Raw genomic sequence first — 17500 nt, 5'->3', positions numbered from 1 at the left:
TCAGATAGCTTCACCAAACCTTGTTTCCTTCTAGCACTGATGATATTACCTAAATGGGTAATGAAATGTCTCCAAAAGAACAACCAACCTCAAAGAGCACCAAGGATCCCCACAGTTCAGTCCTGAGCTATTCTCTTCCGTTTTTTTCCCCCCCATATTCTCAGAGATGTTCCTGAGTGCAATTTTATTGAGCTGGAAAGAGATATCAAATGTGGTACCAGGATCTGGGCTCTCTCTATTCTTCAATATATTCATTGACGTCTTGAATGAAGATGAAAATGGAGATAAAAACAAAAACCTATCCAAAATGATCTTCCAGAAGTTGAAGCCAAGGACCGAAAGTGAGAGAATTAAATTGATGGAGAAAAATGTGGAGTAATTCACTTTAGGAAACAGAAGTTGGATGTTCAAGGCAAGTAGATGAAGTGTCTTATTTTATTTATTTTATTTTATTTCCAATTTATATACCGCCCTTCTCCTTGAGGACTCAGGGCGGTATACAGCCAGAATTAAGAACATAAAATACAAATATTAAAAACAATTTAATATATATATAAATTTGGCCCAAAAATTAAAAATCACAAACCAATTAAAACATTTAAAATTTCTTCTTAAGCCAGCCCGGCTTGCTGGAAAAAGTGGGTTTTAAGGGCACGGCGGAAGGCACTGAGGTCTTAGATTCTCCTTATCTCTGGGGGCAACTGATTCCAGAGGGTGGGTGCCCCCACAGAGAAGGCCCTCCCCCTGGGGGGTCACCAGTCTGCATTGTTTGGCTGATGGCACCCCGAGGAGGCCCTCTCTGTGGGAGCGCACGGGTCGATGGGAGGTCGTCGGTAGCAGCAGGCGGTCTCGAAGATAGCTAGGCCCTATGCCATGGAGCGCTTTAAAGGTGATAACCAACACCTTGAAGCGCACCCGGAAGACCACCGGGAGTCAGTGCAGCTCGCGCAGGAGCGGTGTTACATGGGAGCGCCAAGCTGCTCCCGTCACTACCCGCGCTGCTGCGTTCTGGACCAGTTGGAGCCTCCGGGTGCTCTTCAAGGGGAGCCCCATGTAGAGAGCGTTGCAGTAGTCAAGGCGAGAGGTGACGAGGGCGTGAGTGACTGTGCACAGGGAATCCCGATCAAGAAAGGACCGCAACTAGCGAATCAGGCGAACCTGACAAAAGGTCCCCCTGGTTTATTTTAGATAAAGCTGAACCCCAATCAAAAAACAGTTTTCTTGCCTTTGAGAAAAAAACAAAAAACAAAGCAATGTGTTTTGATCTAGGCTTCCTTAGAAAGCATGAAGCAAAGTCTTAGTCCCACAAAACCTCTTTTATTTATACGACTGTAAATTACTTTCATTTTCAATCCACAGGGCTTGATAAAAAGTCTTTCAGAGGAAGGTTATCAACAGCCACCTATCTCATGTGGAATGCTGCCAGAGAGCTAATTTCCAAACGCAGGGCGAGGCCAAACTTGGCACAGAGTCACAAACAGAATTTTCAAATCTTGAATCGGCCAAATGAACTAATTGCTTCCTGCAAAAGCTCACGTCCCGTTCCCTCTTCTTTTATGTCTTATGGGAGGGGCCAATCATCTCCAAGCCTTACTCCCAAGTCGACCCTGTTTCCTTAATTGTTCTTGTCGTCTGGCAGCTCTGCGCATACACACACTGGGAACAGGCTCTCACTGTTCTTCTGCCTCGCTGATGTCAGACTCCGGAGGCTGCACATAACTGTCAGATGGTCTTGGCCCTCTCTCTGCCTCCAATGCAGAGCCCTCATCTGAGCTTTTCCCAGCCCCCAGGACTGGCCCAAGTTCCTCCCCAACCTCCTCACTGTCCGACTCTGCTACCAGCACCGCTGGCCGCCGTCGGGCCACAACTTTATGGAGGATGTCCATTTCTGTTGCAATGCACTTGAGGTACGGAAGCTATTCTGACTGGCAATATCATTTTGCCATTTGCATTAGTTACAAGAGTTGTAGGTAATGAAAATCCAATCCTTTTCTGTTTAAAAAAAAACTATGTGATTGATTATAGCCAGCGACAAGGACATCTGATTAAAAGAGAACAAGTTCACTGCAGTGGCTTATAAGGTAAGAGAAAAAGCACATTCTTGTTACGTGCAGACGGGAGTGAAATTTAAGCCCTGAAGATTAATTGTGTTTGCTGCAGTGGTCATTTTTAATTTCTTGCTCTCGGTAGGGTGGGAGACCTGTGCTTAGATTGTGCCACTGTAGAATTCAGCAGGAGGTGGGCAGCATGATTGCATGTTTATTCCTGGGAAAAAAAATATGACCCCCAAGATTTAGAATAGAATAGAGCTGGAAGGGACCTTGGAGATCTTCTAGTCCAGCCCCCTGTTCAAGCAGGAGAACCTATACCATATCAGACAAGTGATTGTCCAGTTTCTTCTTAAAAACCTCCAGTGATGGAATGTCCATGATTTCTGGAGGCCAGGTGGTTTAATTGTCCTCGCTGTTTGGAAATTTCTCCTTAATTCCAGGTTGCTTCTCTCTTTGTTGAGTTGCCAACCATTATTTCTTGTCCTGCCTTCCGGGGCTTTGAAGACTAAGTTGACCTGATCTTCTTTGGGGCAGCCCCTCAAATACTGGAATATTGCTATCATGTCACCCCTAATTCTTTTTTTTAGACTAGTCAGGTGTCAGCAACCTGCAGCTCTGGAGCCACATGCAGCGCTCTCTCTCTCTCTCTCTCTCTCTCTCTCTCTCTCTCTCTCTCTCTCTCTCTCTCTCTCTCTCTCTCTCTCTCTCTCTCTCTTTTAATTTGATTTATATGCTGCCCTTCTTCGGAGACTCAGGGCGGCTTACAATGTGCTCAGCAATAGCCTTCATTCTTTTTGTATATTCATACAAAGTCAGCTTATTGCCCCCACAAACTGGGTCCTCAATTTACCTACCTTAGAAAGGATGGAAGGCTGAGTCAACCTTGAGCCTGGCGGGATTCGAACTTACAGTAATTGCAGACAGATGCTGTTAATCACAATGCTATCAGTCTGCTGAGCCACCAGGGCCCTCTTTGAGCCCTCTGCTGTGGCACTCTGTCGGGTGATCCCACCACTGGCAGGCCCCACCTCTCACCCTCCCTCCCAGTCACTCCTCTCCCAGCCTGAGAAGGTGAGGGCAATGGCGGGGGATGGAGAAGCGGCCAGGGCAGAGACAGAGAGATATAGAGAGAAAGGGGAAGAGAGAGAGAGAGAGAGAGAGAGAGAGAGGGAAGGGAGGGAGGGAGGAAAGGGGAAAGAGAGATGTCAAAAGGGTTTTGTGGTTCCCGGTGTTTTTTAACAACCAGTTTTCTGCCCTAATGACTGGCTGGGTAGGTGTGGCTGGGGGGGGTGTCATACGACTGGTGGAAGTGAATGATGTCGAGTTGGCCACGCCCACCCAGGTTTTGTGGCTCCCGGTGTTTTCTTTTCTGTGGGAAACGGGGTCCAAATGGCTCTTTGAGTGTTTAAGGTTGCAGACTAGCCAAACCCAAATCCTGCAGCTGTTCTTCATATGGTTTAGTCTCCAGGCCTTTGATCATCTTAGTTGCTCTTCTCTGAACTTTTTCCAAAAGTCTCAACATCTTTTTTTGGAGAAAGCTTACTTAGGACCCTTCTCCAGATGTCCCAATTCTATGAATTCAGAGTCTCATGGAATGGTGCTCAAATATATAGACTCTCCATCTCAGAGAGACTGGACTACGGTAATATTTCTTTGTTTTTTCTTTGTTTTGAATGAGCCGCGGTGGTGCAGTGGTGAGAGTGCAGTACTGCAGGCTACTTCTTCTGACTGGCGGTTGCCTGCAGTTTGGCAGTTCGAATCTCACCAGACTCCAGGTTGACTCAGCCTTCCATCCTTCCGAGGTGGGTAAAACGAGGACCCAAATTCTTGGGGGCAAGAGGCTGACTCTCTAAACTGGTTAGAGAGAGGGCTGTAAAGCACATTGAGTCAATGTCATCTCGACTCAACTCAACTCAATTCATCTTACCTTACCTTGTTTGTCTTGCCTTACCCTATCCTGTCTTACCTTTATCTTTATCTTTATCTTTATCTTTATCTTTATCTTTATCTTCTTTATCTTCTTTATCTTTATCATCTTTATCTTTATCTTTATCTTTATCTTTTTCCTTCTCCTTCTCCTTCTCCTTCTCCTTCTCCTTCTCCTTCTCCTTCTCCTTCTCCTCTCGTCTCCTCTCCTCTCCTCCTCTCCTCTCCTCTCCTCTCCTCTCCTCTCCTCTCCTCTCCTCTCCTCTCCTCTCCTCTCCTCTCCTCTCCTCTCCTCCTCTCCTCTCCTCTCCTCTCCTCTCCTCTCCTCTCCTCTCCTCTCCTCTCATCTCATCTCATCTCATCTCATCTTTTTATTGTTATTAGTTATGAAGTCATGTCCGACCCATCGCGACCCCATGGACAATGTTCCTTCAGGTCTTCCTGTCCTCTACCATCCTCTGGAGTCCATTTAAGTTCATGCCAACTGCTTCAGTGACTCCATCCAGCCACCTCATTCTCTGCCGTCCCCTTCTTCTTTTGCCCTCAATCGTTCCCAGCATTAAGCTCTTCTCCAGTGAATCCTTCCTTCTCATTAGGTAGCCAAAGTATCTGAATTTCATCTTCAGGATCTGGCCTTCTAAAGAGCAGTCAGGGTTGATCTCCTCTAGGTAGGTCTGACCGGTTGGATCGCCTTGCAGTCCAAGGGACTCGCAGGAGTCTTCTCCAGCACCAGAGTTCAGAGGCCTCCATTCTTTGGTGCTCAGCCTTCCTTATGGTCCAACTTTCACAGCCAGACATTGCAACTGGGAAAACCATAGCCTTGACTATACACACTTTTGATGGCAGGGTGATGTCTCTGCTTTTTATTAAGCTGTCTAGATTTGCCATAGTTTTCCTCCCCAGGAGCAAGCATCTTTTAATTTCTTGGCTGCAGTCCCCGTCTTGCAGTGATCTATCTTCTCTTATCTTACATGTTTTCATGTAAAGAGGTCATCTGCTACCTTCTAGCAGTTTGAAAAAGGATCTTCTACTAATACTTTAATCACAGGGTTTACTGTTTGTCTTGACTAACCCAACAGAATTTTTCTCCCCATTCCTCCAAAAATAGAACCCAACCGAAACAAAGCAAAACATCCCCAGGTAGGGGTAGAAGTAGAAGGAAAGGTTAATTGCTCCGGGGCGATACATCTGAGGAATATGTGCCGCATTTCTCTGGAATTCATTAATGGAAGCTGCCGATGCAATTTCTAAGGTGTTGAGTTCAAAGCTTTCATAAGCATTTCTTTGATGAGAGCAATCGGGGTCGGAAGTAATAACTTGAACTTTGACCCTCTCCTCTAAAGTCTCATTAGATTATTCTGCTTCATGTGTCTCCTACATGAGAGCCAAGCCAAAGAGTTTATTCCCCAAGAGATTAAATAACACCCACACGTATCTGTTGATTATATGATGTAAACACTAAAGAGAACATTTAAATTGGGTTTAACCCAGGAAAAAGAAATCACAATGATGAAATATTTATTTATTTATTTATTTATTTATTTATTTATTTATTTATTTATTTATTTATTTATTTATTTATTTATTTATTTAGTATACCGTCAACAGAGTTGAAAGTTACCTTGGAAGTCTTCTAGTCCATTCCCTTGGTCAATGAAGTGACCCTATACCAGTGATGGCTAACCTTTTTGCCGTCGCGTGCCAAAAGCGGGAGGAGCGTGGGGGGTTGCGGGTGCGGGTGCGGGTGCCCACATCCATAATTCAATGCGCCCCGCCCTCCCGCACATGCACACATGATCCCCCCACACACACTTCCCTCTGCTTTTGGCACGCAATGGCCCGGTGGGCCCGGTAGGCCCATTTTTCCACCTCCCCAGGCTCCAGAGGCTTTCTAGGAGCCTGGGGAGGGCAAAAACAGCCTTCCCCATCCCCCCGGAGGCCTTCCAGAGGCCAGAAACAGCCACTTTCCCAACTTCCAGTGGGACCAGAAGGCCTGAAAATCAGTTGGCTGGTGCGCACATGCACGCTGGAGCTGAACTAGGGCAACATTTGTGTGCCCACCAATATGGCTCCGTGTGCCACCTGTGGCACCCGTGCCATAGGTTCGCCATCACGGCCCTATACCGTCCCAATCAAATGATTGCCCAGTCTATTTTTGAAAACCTCCAGTGATGGAAGTCTGTAGAGATTCTCAGTCGTCCAGGTCATGGTTTGAAGTTTATAAATCTTTGAAGAATATAAATCCTTCCATTCCCCGCTATCCAGTCAGAGCTGGAGAAGCTTTTTGGATGAGAAGTGAAACGTCTTCAAAGAAAAAACAAGAAAGTCCAGTTGCCTCCTGAAAAAAAGCACCTTTGGGACCAATATAACCTGGATGCAGTGGTGGGATTCAAGCAGGGGTGAAATCTAATTTTTTTTGCTACTGGTTCTGTGGGCGTGGCTTAATTAGTGGGCGGGGCTTGGTGGTAAGGTGACTGGGTGGGCGTGGCCAAGTCAGTGTCACTTCTTTGCCCTTTTTTAACCTACAAAACCCAACACAATACAACTGGCTCACCCACAATGTAAAAGCAGTTGTGCTAGACTCAAAATGGCCCCTGCAACAAGCAGGAACCTCACACAGCCACAAAAAGCCCGAAAAAAAAAACAACTTTCACACTTTACACACATACAACACAACACAACGCAACTGGCTCACCCACAATGTAAAAGCAGCTGTGCTAGATCCAAAATGGCCCCTGCAACAAGCAGGAACCTCACACAGCCACAAAAAGCCCCAAAAAAACCAACTTTCACACTTTACACACACAAAATTCCACATACAGCTTTGTGAGATTCTGTGTGTTTGTGTAGTTAGAGTGGAACACTACAGAAACACACTAAATCTCAGAAAGCTGCACAAATATTATTTTATTTTATTTTATTTTTATTTTTATATAAACAGCTAAATTTAAAACTTCCTAAACTTTAAATGGCTAAGTCTAAAAAAAGAACAACTTAAAAAAAACCCCAATTAACTATTTTTTTAAAAGCTCCCAAAGGGGAAAAAAATTTACCCAATAGAACAGGGGTCTCCAACCTTGGCAACTTTAAGACTTGTGGACTTCAACTCCCAGAATTCCTCAGCCAGCTTTGCTGGGAGTTGAAGTCCACAAGTCTAGGCAGGCAAGCAGGCAGGCAGAAAGAGCTGCTCACCGATGAGCTTGATTGCAGGCAGGGAGATTCAGTTGCTTGCTGATGCATGGATTGTGATTGTCATGCGATCAGCAGCTAAGGTAAGCAAGCTGGAGACTGGGAGAGTGGGGGGGGGAGAAAAAAAGAAGCTTTTTTTCTTTTACATGGCTCTGGTGATCCAAGCTGAGTTGCCTGATTAGCAGGCAACTCAGCTGGGATGTCAGAGCTTGGCTGGTCAGAGCCATTTAAAAGGAAAAAAAGGCTCTGATGATCGCGTAGCTCAGCTGGGCATGGGGGGGGGCGGGGGCAGGGATTTTTGCTACCGGTTCTCCGAACTGCCCGCCGCCATCGCTACCTACTCACCCGAGCCGGTCCAAACCGGGAGCATTTCACCCCTGGATTCAAGTAATTTAACAACCGGTTCTCTGCCCTAATAATTTCTTCCAACAACCAGTTTGCCAAACTGCTCAGAAAGTTAACAACCGGTTCTCCCGAACTGGCTGAATCCCACCACTGCCTGGATGGCTGAGAATCTCTAAAGACTTTTAGCTATACAATTTGGGATGATCACCCATTGAATGGTGTGGAATTAGAAATGGATTTCCAGAGAAGAAATTGAAGACTACAGGAACCAGGAGCATCACTCAGGTGACCCCGAGGACACAGATAAAACTCCAAGTGCTTCAACGACCCTCTAAAAGGATGCAAACGTCCAGCTGTCTGCAAGGAGTATAAATCCTTCCATTCCCCACCATCCTGTCAGAGCTGAAGAAGCTTCTGGGATGGGAAGCAAAAGGTCTTCAAAGGAAAAACAAGAAAGTCCAGTTGCCTCCTGAAAAAGCAGGTGGGACTCCAGTGATGAAGAACCCACAATTTCTAAAGGTGAGCTCTTCTACTGGTTGATTGTTCTCACTGACAGGAAATTGCTCCCTATCTATAGATTGGTCACTTCCTTGATTAGTTTCCATCCATTACTTCTTGTCCTGCCTTCAGGTGCATTTGGAGAATAGGTTGACCTCTCTTCTTTGTGGAAACCCCCTGAGATATTGGAACATCTCATGATCTTCAAGGGACGCAAAGAAGCAGGGAGTGACGGTAACCTTTTTAGATTCCTTTTTCATACCATGTTCCTTTTGGGAATACAACGTGGAACAGACTCTGGTTTCTAAAAGGTAAAGGGTAAAGGTTCCCCTCGCACATATGTGCCAGTCGTTCCCGACTCTAGAGGGCAGTACTCATCTCCGTTTCAAAGCTGAAGAGCTAGCACTGTCCGAAGATGTCTCCGTGGTCATGTGGCTGGCATGACTCAACGCCAAAGGCGTACGGAACGCTGTTCCCTTCCCACCAAAGGTGGTCTCTATTTTTCTACTTGCATTTTTTACGTGCTTTCAAACTGCTAGGTTGGCAGAAGCTGGGACAAGTAATGGGAGCTCACCCCGTTACGCAGCACTAGGGATTCGAACCGCTGAACTGCCGACCTTTTGATCGACAAGCTCAGCATCTTAGCCGCTGAGCCACCGTATCCCCCCTGGTTTCTAAACCTAATGAGAAAAGCAAGTTGAAAGGTAAAAATAAAATAAAATAATGCTCTTTTTTTAAAAAAAGGCCTGCTCAGGGAAAAGAAGAACATCAAAATGCCCAAAATATCACCAAAGGAAGGAAACAATACAGGTGCAAAGTGCTTCTACAGCCCGTTGGTGCATTTTAAACACTATATGTTTCTTTCTGATCAGATAACAGATTCTCTTGTAAGCATTCTAGGAGTAAGCCAAGCAACTCCGTCCTTGTGCTATAAAGTTAGAAACAAATATCATCTATTTGCAGACTCAAACAGAACTCAGATGACAGAATTTGGAGCCAATAATACTGGAACTTGTTAGAATATTTCCTTGCCAAATTTCCCTTTGCTACGGTCGACCAGAACGAATGAGTCTGGATGCCAAGCAGCACTGCAGCTGCACACAAAACTGAATGCCAAAATAGGGTTTTTTTTAAAATTCCCGCACTATAATATTTGCCATATTTTAAGCAACGGGTATCACTACCTTTTTTCCAAAAATGTTTGGGGGACCTTGGATGCTGGGCAAGTAGGCAGGGGAAGGAGAGGAGTGACCTCACCGAGACCGTATGGCGTTATTCAAGTGGCATAAATGATGGTCATTTAGGTGAAACCGGTTAGCTTGTAATCATAGGCATCACGGTGTCGATGTCTGTGGGTGATGATGTACTAGCTGGTACCAGACACCAATGATGGGGCAGAGATGGTAAAGAAGAGGGATCTCTGAGGAAGATTGTAGCTTTAGTCTGGCAAGATTCAGTCCATTAGTTGCAAGCAGATAAAGAGCTGGACTCAGTTGGTGTCTTCTCTGAGTTTAGACCTAGGAGGAGGAGGAGGAGGAGGAGGAGGAGGAGGAGGAGGAGGAGGAGGAGGAGGAGGAGGAGGAGGAGGAGGAGGAGGAGGAGGAGGAGGAGGAGGAGACCTTTGGGACACAATCCTATTCTAAACACAATATTCAAATCAAGAACTGAAGTCCTTATCGCTCTCTGGAAAACCATATTTTGAGATTTGAAAAAGTGAACAAAAATCTAGGAAATCTCCTTCTCCTTCTCCTTCTTCTCCTTCTCCTTCTCCTCCTCCTCCCATTCCTCCTCCTTCCCCTTCCCCTTTCCCATCCCCTTCCTCCTCCTCCTTCTATTCCTTTCTTCCTTTCTTCCCTTCTTCCCTTCTTCCTTCCTTCCCTTCTTCCTTTCTTCCTTTCTTCTCCTTTTTCTCCTCCTCCTTCTCATCTTCCTCCTCCTCCTTCTCCTTCCCCCTCCTCTTTCCACCCCCTTCCCATTCCCCCTCCTCCTTCTATTCTTCCTTCCTTCCTTCCTTCCTTCCTTCCTTCCTTCCTTCCTTCCTTCCTTCCTTTCCTTCCTTCCTTCCTTATTTGGGTAAAATTAAAGGAGGTCAAGTGTCTATCAGTGCATTTTCTTTCCACTTTATTCACACAATTGATGTTGAGCATGTATTTAACATGCTCCCTTGGGTTAGGCATCCCTTGGGTTCTCCATATTTGGCATTCCGAACTGGCCAACTAATGATGCCCTCTAGGAATAACCCTCCAGGTTTCTTAATATTTACTGAGTGCTAACCTTGAGTCAATTTTACCTTCAAGGACTGTCTCTGCCAAAGAAATCTCACATAAATTTCTCACTCAATCATGCATTGGTCTGTCAGATATGACCTTGCTGTGGATACTGAGAATATAATATATTTAATTTATTTATTTTATTACCCACTTGACAAGTGACCATGGCTGGCTTATAAGAGGATTAAAAACAACCACAAAGGAAGAAAACAGCAATCACCACAAAAAAAAAACCCTGTTTCAGAAGAAGTAACACCTATCATTTGGTGGATTCATTCAATGCCTTGACCCATTCAATGTCTTGACCTTTCCAATGTCTTGGGAAGAGACAGGCCTTCACGAATCTTCAGATTAAGCCATAACCTTAGCTTTACCCATTATATTGAGAAATGTTTATTTATTAGATTTCTACACTACCCATTTCATTTGAGTGACTCTGATTGACCTAAAACATCTGGCTGGCATGTTAGTTAATTAGAACAATTAGAACTGTTATTTCGTTGTGTCCATCCTGTTTTAAAAGCACCGATATTGATCATTTCTTTTAGCCAGCATCGTATATGAAGAGCAGAAAACCACTAGAGTCAAGAGTGCAATAATCATCATCATCATCATCATCATCATCATCATCATCATCATCATCATCATCATCATCGTGTGTTGTCCCAATTGTAATTGGAGCCCTTGGAGCAATACCCAAAGGGCTACCCCACTATTTAGAAATTCTAAATTTGCCGGACTTGAACATTTTGACTCTACAAAAAACCACCTTACTCGGAACAGCTTACATCCTCCGACGATACCTTAACAGTTCCCAAGTCCTTGGTTAGGACTCGAGCTGCTGAGCTATTAACCAGCCTCAAAGGCTGTGAATCTCACTAAAGATTAACCAATAATAATAATAATATTGGAGCTCAATAAATACGATAATCATCTGCAATGTTTTTTATTTGCATTGACTCAAAATTAATTAGTATCTTGGGGTGGGGAGATTAACTTTTTAATTAGCTGAGCCATGGGAAGAGAAACCCTGTTGAATTGCTTGAGGTATAAAATTTCTCCCAGGTCTTTCATAACTTGGAAGACACAGTGGTGAAATGTAAAATTTGTTACTACTGGTTCTGTGGGCGTGGCTTGGTGGTGGGGGTAATGTGACTGGGTGGGTGTGGCCAACTTTTTTTTTTTTTTTTTTTTACTTTTAAAAGCATTTTTTTCTACAACCTTACCCACCCCACTCCAGGGGAAGGTTACCGCAAAATCCACATTTCCTCCTGATCAGCTGGGACTCGGGAGGCAGAGAATAGATGGGGGAGGAGAGAGTCAGAGGTAGTATTTACCGGTTCTCCAAACTACTCAAAATTTCCGCTACTGATTCTCTAGAACTGGTCAGAACCTGCTGAAACCCACCTCTGCATTAAAAGGTAAAGGTAAAGGTTCCCCTCGCACATATGTGCTAGTCGTTCCCAACTCTAGGGGGCGGTGCTCATCTCCGTTTCAAAGCTGAAGAGCCAGCGCTGTCCGAAGATGTCTCCGTGGTCATGTGGCCAGCATGACTAAATGCCAAAGGGGCATGGAATGATGTTACCTTCCCACCAAAGGTGGTCCCTATTTTTCTACTTGCATTTTTTTTTACATGCTTTCGAATTGCTAGGTTGGCAGAAGCGGGGACAAGTCACAGGAGCTCACCCCATTACGCGGCACTAGGGATTCGAACCGCTGAACTGCCAACCTTTCGATCGTCTTAGCCACTGAGCCTTACCTTTTCTCTTCTACACGCTTTTTGGAGGAAAGTTCTTGAGGCAGGTGAGTGGAAAGGACCAAGCTCAGACAACACAAGGGACTCCGAAACGAGAAAGGAAAAATGCATTTAGAGGGGCAAGGCACAAAGGGAAAACCCAGAAATGAAATGTAGATTAAATGATGATTCCGTAAAGAGCCACAAAATAGAATATTTGGCCTGCTTCTGCTGCTCTGAACCTTTGACGCCTTCAGTATTCTGGTCCTCAATATTGGAGGGCTGAATTGTGTTGGCCTACAAACCACAACGCTGCGTAATGAAGATTTTACAAGAAAATGACTAATTGCTGTCACTCAGACCATCATAATAAGAATCCCCGTTAAGATGGCATGTTTTCTTAATTTCATCCTATTTCACAGTCCATTGCCAATGAGTCAGTTGTAATCATCACAAGAAAGGGGTAACTGGCAAATGATGCCATTCTCCATGCTTTTCTAATTATACCATTTCCCTAAGGCAGACTTGTGTTAACGAGTGGATCTTTGAAAGGATCACACTGTGCCATGCAGAGAAAGAGGGAGACAAAAATGGAGATTTTCTTGTGAACCTCCTGGTTTGTGTCCCAAAAGTGCTTTTCAAAAAGACGTTTTCTTTCAAAAGGCAATTCGACTTCCTTGTTTTGCTCGAAGGCGTTTTACTTCTCGTCCAAGAAGCTTCTTCAGTTCTATCTGAACGGTGCAGGGGGGGGAAGGATTTATATCCCTTGCAGTCATCTGGTTGTTAGTACTTTTTCTGAGAATTCCTTGAGGCCATATGGAGGCCTTCCGGGTCACCTGAATCCTGTAGTCTGCAATTATTATTTTTTTCTGTAAATCCATTCATACACCGTTCAAAGGATGTTGTTGTGGCCCATATGCGGCCTGTGCAGCTAGTAGCTGATTCCGACAGCAAGGAAGCTGGTGTGGTACTGCGCCAGCAGCCTGTGCAGCTGGCACTCGAGTCAGACAATGAGGAGGCTGGAGAAGATGTGGTGCCAGAGGCGGGGATTCAGCCAGGGCCTTCAGAACCTCCAGGAGCTCCCATAAGTGAACACGATGAATTGGAGGAGCCTCTTCTCGATGCACGGGCGCGCAGAGCTGCCAAAAGGCAGGAGTGGTTCCTCAGGAGGAGGTCTCCTCGAGAGTAAGGCTTGGGGCTAGTTGGCCACTCCCTTAGCCTATTTAAGGAGGAACGCCGACTGAAGCAATTTGCAGGGAACAACTTAGTTCACATACCTTCATGTTTTGTCTTGCTTATCTTATCAGCTTCCTGCAAATTGCTTCTGGGCATTCTGCCAAGCACAGTAAGCTTTCAGTATTATTCTTTGAATTCTTGGCAGCTGTTAATGCAGTTAATTTACAGCCATTGTTGTAAAGAACTGGTTTATTTAGTAAACTAAGGTTTGTACAGACTTTGTGTGCGCTGCGTTCTTTGGGTCCGTAGCTGGGACAGAACAGATGTTCATCGCAAGGTGCATAGCTAAAGATCATTGGAGATAGAAGATCTCCGAGGTCCAGGGGTGGGTTTTACTTACCTTTACCACTGCTTCGCCGCGGACACGCTATCCGTACATATGCCCGGCCTTTCACGCATGCGCTTTGCTCGCTCATGCACATTCTATGCATGCGGCCGGCCTCAAAAATATGCCTAAATAGCACGACTTGGAGCTGGGAATAGGTGGGCGAGTCCACCCCCAATCACTGCTACCGGTTCTCCAGAACCAGTGTGAACCACCTGAATACCACCTCTGCCAAGGTCCCTTCCAATTCTTTTATTCTATTCCAGTGATGGCTAACCTTTTTGCCGTCGTGTGCCAAAAGCAGGGAGAGCACAGGGGGGTCACGCACACGCGTGCTCACACCCATAATTCAATGTGCCCCGCCCCCGCGCATGCACACATGACCCCCCCTGTGCAACCCCTGCTTTTGGCACACGATGGCACGGTGGGCCCAGTAGGCCCGTTTTTTGCCCTCCCCAAGCTCCAGAGACTTTCTTGGAGCCTGGGGAGGGCAAAAACGGCCTTCCCCTTCCCCCCAGAGGCCTTCCGGCCTTCCAGAGGCTGGAAATGACCCATTTTCTGATTTCCAGTGGGCTCAGAAGGCCCGAAAATCAGCTGGCCAGTGCACGCATGTGTGCCCACAGATATGGCTCCATGTGCCACCTGTGGCACGAGTGGCATAGGTTCGCCATCACGGTTCTATTCGATTCTAAGTGCTCCTTGCGTAAGGTTTATGAACTATTTTTTTAAGAAAAATGCATGTTTTGAATTTAACACCAATTGCTTCCTATTTTGAAGCTCAGGAATGAGGCTAAGGGAATCTTTGCAAGTGGCCGCTTCACTTTTGCTCCTTAAAATGTTTCCAACCGACCTTCTTGCCAACTCAAGAGAAGATTTGGGAGTGTTTTGGTCCCACATGTAACCGGAGTTTAAAAAAAAAAATGGATCTGAACATTTCAAGCGGGGATTAATTCTGATGTAGAAAGGAAATGGAGACAAATGATATTGTGGTAATATTCTGAATTAATTATGGGAAGATTTAAATCCGGAGTTGCCATGGAAATCCTTACAAATGCCCAAAGCTTATCTGTTGGCTTTAAACATGTCTTTGGTGAGATTAATCTGGGATGTAGCAGGAAGTAATCTATTTCAGGAAAATAACAACATAGCATAATATGGCAACACAATCGACTTTCCTGTAGGATGAAAGCTGATTCATTACTTTTTTCTTTCACCCAAATTGTATCCTTTGCAGTTTTCTTACCTGAACAATATTCTTCTTCCCAAACCCTTAATCTCTATTTATTTAAAAGAATTCAGAAAGGCGCGAACATGGGAATTTAATCCATTCCTTAGCAAGAATGCAAACGCAGCTGAAAGTTTTGTCACATGACTCTTTTATTTAAAGGAGAAGGAGGAGAAGAGTTATCGTTTTTCAAAGAAAATAACCAATGCCGTAATATAATAAAAAAAGGTTTTGTTCATCCACAATGAAGCACAATGAAGTTCAATGTGTGATGGCGACATGAATAAAATAGGAAAAAATGCTTGTGTCAGCACTTCAACCTGCATTTATTCTAGTGCTGACATAAGAAGGAGAAGAGGGGGCAGCTGGCAAGAGGACGCTTGACTTCTCACTTACTTATTTTCCCTGAAGATAATATCCCCTAGGAGATGAGATGGGAGGGGGGGACATTCCTGGGAGCTGAAATAGTAGATATGGGGAGAGTGATTTGGAAGATGGCCAATGAGACGCAGAGAATTGGGGAACGGAAAGGGAAGGTTTGGGGTCAGGAAGTCAGTGTTGGCTACGCCACAATCGGGGACAGATTGTCATGCTTAATAAAATGAAAGATTTCATCAAAGATTATTTGTTTGGAAATGCAATTTATTTTATTTGAGATGACATCGAAACCTGACAGCTTGTTTTGGGCTGGTTTGTACATTATTTTCATGCGCTGATACCGTAATGAGAAACGCCCTATTTAGTGGGTTTTACTCACTGTAGTTTTGCAGATGGCACAGCTAAAATTCCTGGAAGGGAAGGGCTTGAAAAGCAAGCTCACCAGAGGTGGTATTCAGCCGGTTCGGGCCGGTTCAAACCGGTTCGTCTGAACTGGTAGCGGAAATTGTGGGTGGACCCGTCCACTCACCCTGGCTCCGCCCACTCGCCCCAACTCTATGCCATCCTATTTAGGTACATTTTTGAGGCTGGGCGCATACGCAGAAGCAGTCACATGCATGAACCATGCATGCATGCGGCAAACCGGTAGTAACATAATGTGAAACCCACTGCTAAAGCTCACCTAGAGTGTAAAGATATAAAATAAATCTATCACGTATGGAACAATATTGCACAATACAGCGAGTCCTCGACTTACAACAGTTCATTTAGTGACCATTCAAAGTTACAACGGCACTGAAAAAAAGGGACTTACGGCCATTTTTCACACTTACGACCGTTACGGCATCCCCCGTGGTCACATGATCAAAATTCAGATGCTTGGCCACTGACTCATATTTATGACGATTGCATCCCGGGGATTATGCGATCCCCTTTTGCGACTTTCTAACAAGCCAAGTCAATGGGGAAGCCAGATTCACTTAACAGCCGTCTTACTAACTTAACAACTTCAGGGATTCACTTAGCAACTGGGGCAACAAAGGTCGTAAAGCTCACTTAACGAATGTCTCGCTTAGCAACAGAAATGTGGGGGCTCAACTGTGGTCGTAAGTCGAGGACTTCCTGTGTAGCATTTGGGAAAGGATCTTTTATCATCTGGTGAATTTCAGATAAACAGTTACTTGAAACTGGTGAGAAATAAGCTGTTTTGTTTGAATTTTTTTTTTTAGTTTAGCTCAGCTTGATATCACCGAGGGAGTCACATATGGCATCTATTTTTCTCTTCCTCTTTTTTTCAAATAATGAGATTTTACTGTCTGTTTGTTCTTGGAAACCAGTTTGATTTTCAGCGAGAAGGAGAAGGCATGCCTAGCAAACTACAGAAGTCTTGGAAAGTTTCATTTGCTTCCGGAGGCGACTTACATACCGTGAAGTTTTGAGGCCTGCGTCCTTCATTTACTCCCCTCCGAGATTGCCGACTTTAATTAACAATTAGCTCAATCTTCGTAGCTTTTCACAGACTTGCATAAGATCAGCCACATTAACACTACGACACAATATCTGTGATATTGGCTTCCTTCCTGTCTGTATCCATTCTCCAACAAAGCCGGAAAAAAAACATGTCAGGGTAATGATGATTTAAAGCTGACCAGCCAATGTAAGGCTAATGCAACTGTAAAGCTGATGAAATGTAAGGCTGATGCAATGAGAATGAATTAGCATTGGTCTAGCCAGTTTAAGACTCTGAAGGGGTCCACACAAGTCTTTTACCCCTTTAAGAGGTGCTTATAAATTTCAGCCAGGAGAGGGCGTATACTCTCTCCTTGTGTCTGGTATTCATTGCTGAGTTCTCCGTGTAGAGTTAAATAGAAGATTGATTGCTTGTCAGGTATTTGCATACCACATATATTTCTGTATATATCTTGTATATAAACCACTGTTAAATGATTTTTAAGTCCCTGTGTGCTGTGTTTTGCTCCTGGGTTGTCTCCTAATAGTAGTCCTAATTACTCCTAATAGTAATTACAGAGTAGTGCAAACACTCTGACAAAACATCTGGAGAAGGTAGTAGCAAACGACTTCCATATCAGAGGTAGTGTTGACTTACAACAGTCAGTTTAGTGATGGTTCAAAGTTACAACGGCACAGAAAAAGGTGACTTATGACCCTTTTTCACAGTTATGACATTTGCAGCATCCCCAGGGTCATGTGATCAAAAGTCAGACGCTTGGCCACTGGTTCATATTTATGACGGTTGCAGGGTCCCGTGATCATGTGATTCCCCTTTTGCGACCTTCTGATGAGCAAAATCAATGGGGCAAC

Source organism: Pantherophis guttatus, chromosome 8 (assembly GCF_059756535.1).
Source record: "Pantherophis guttatus breed Tessera chromosome 8, ASM5975653v1, whole genome shotgun sequence".
Taxonomy (NCBI): Eukaryota; Metazoa; Chordata; class Lepidosauria; order Squamata; family Colubridae; genus Pantherophis; species Pantherophis guttatus.
This window is presented reverse-complemented; position numbering follows the sequence as displayed.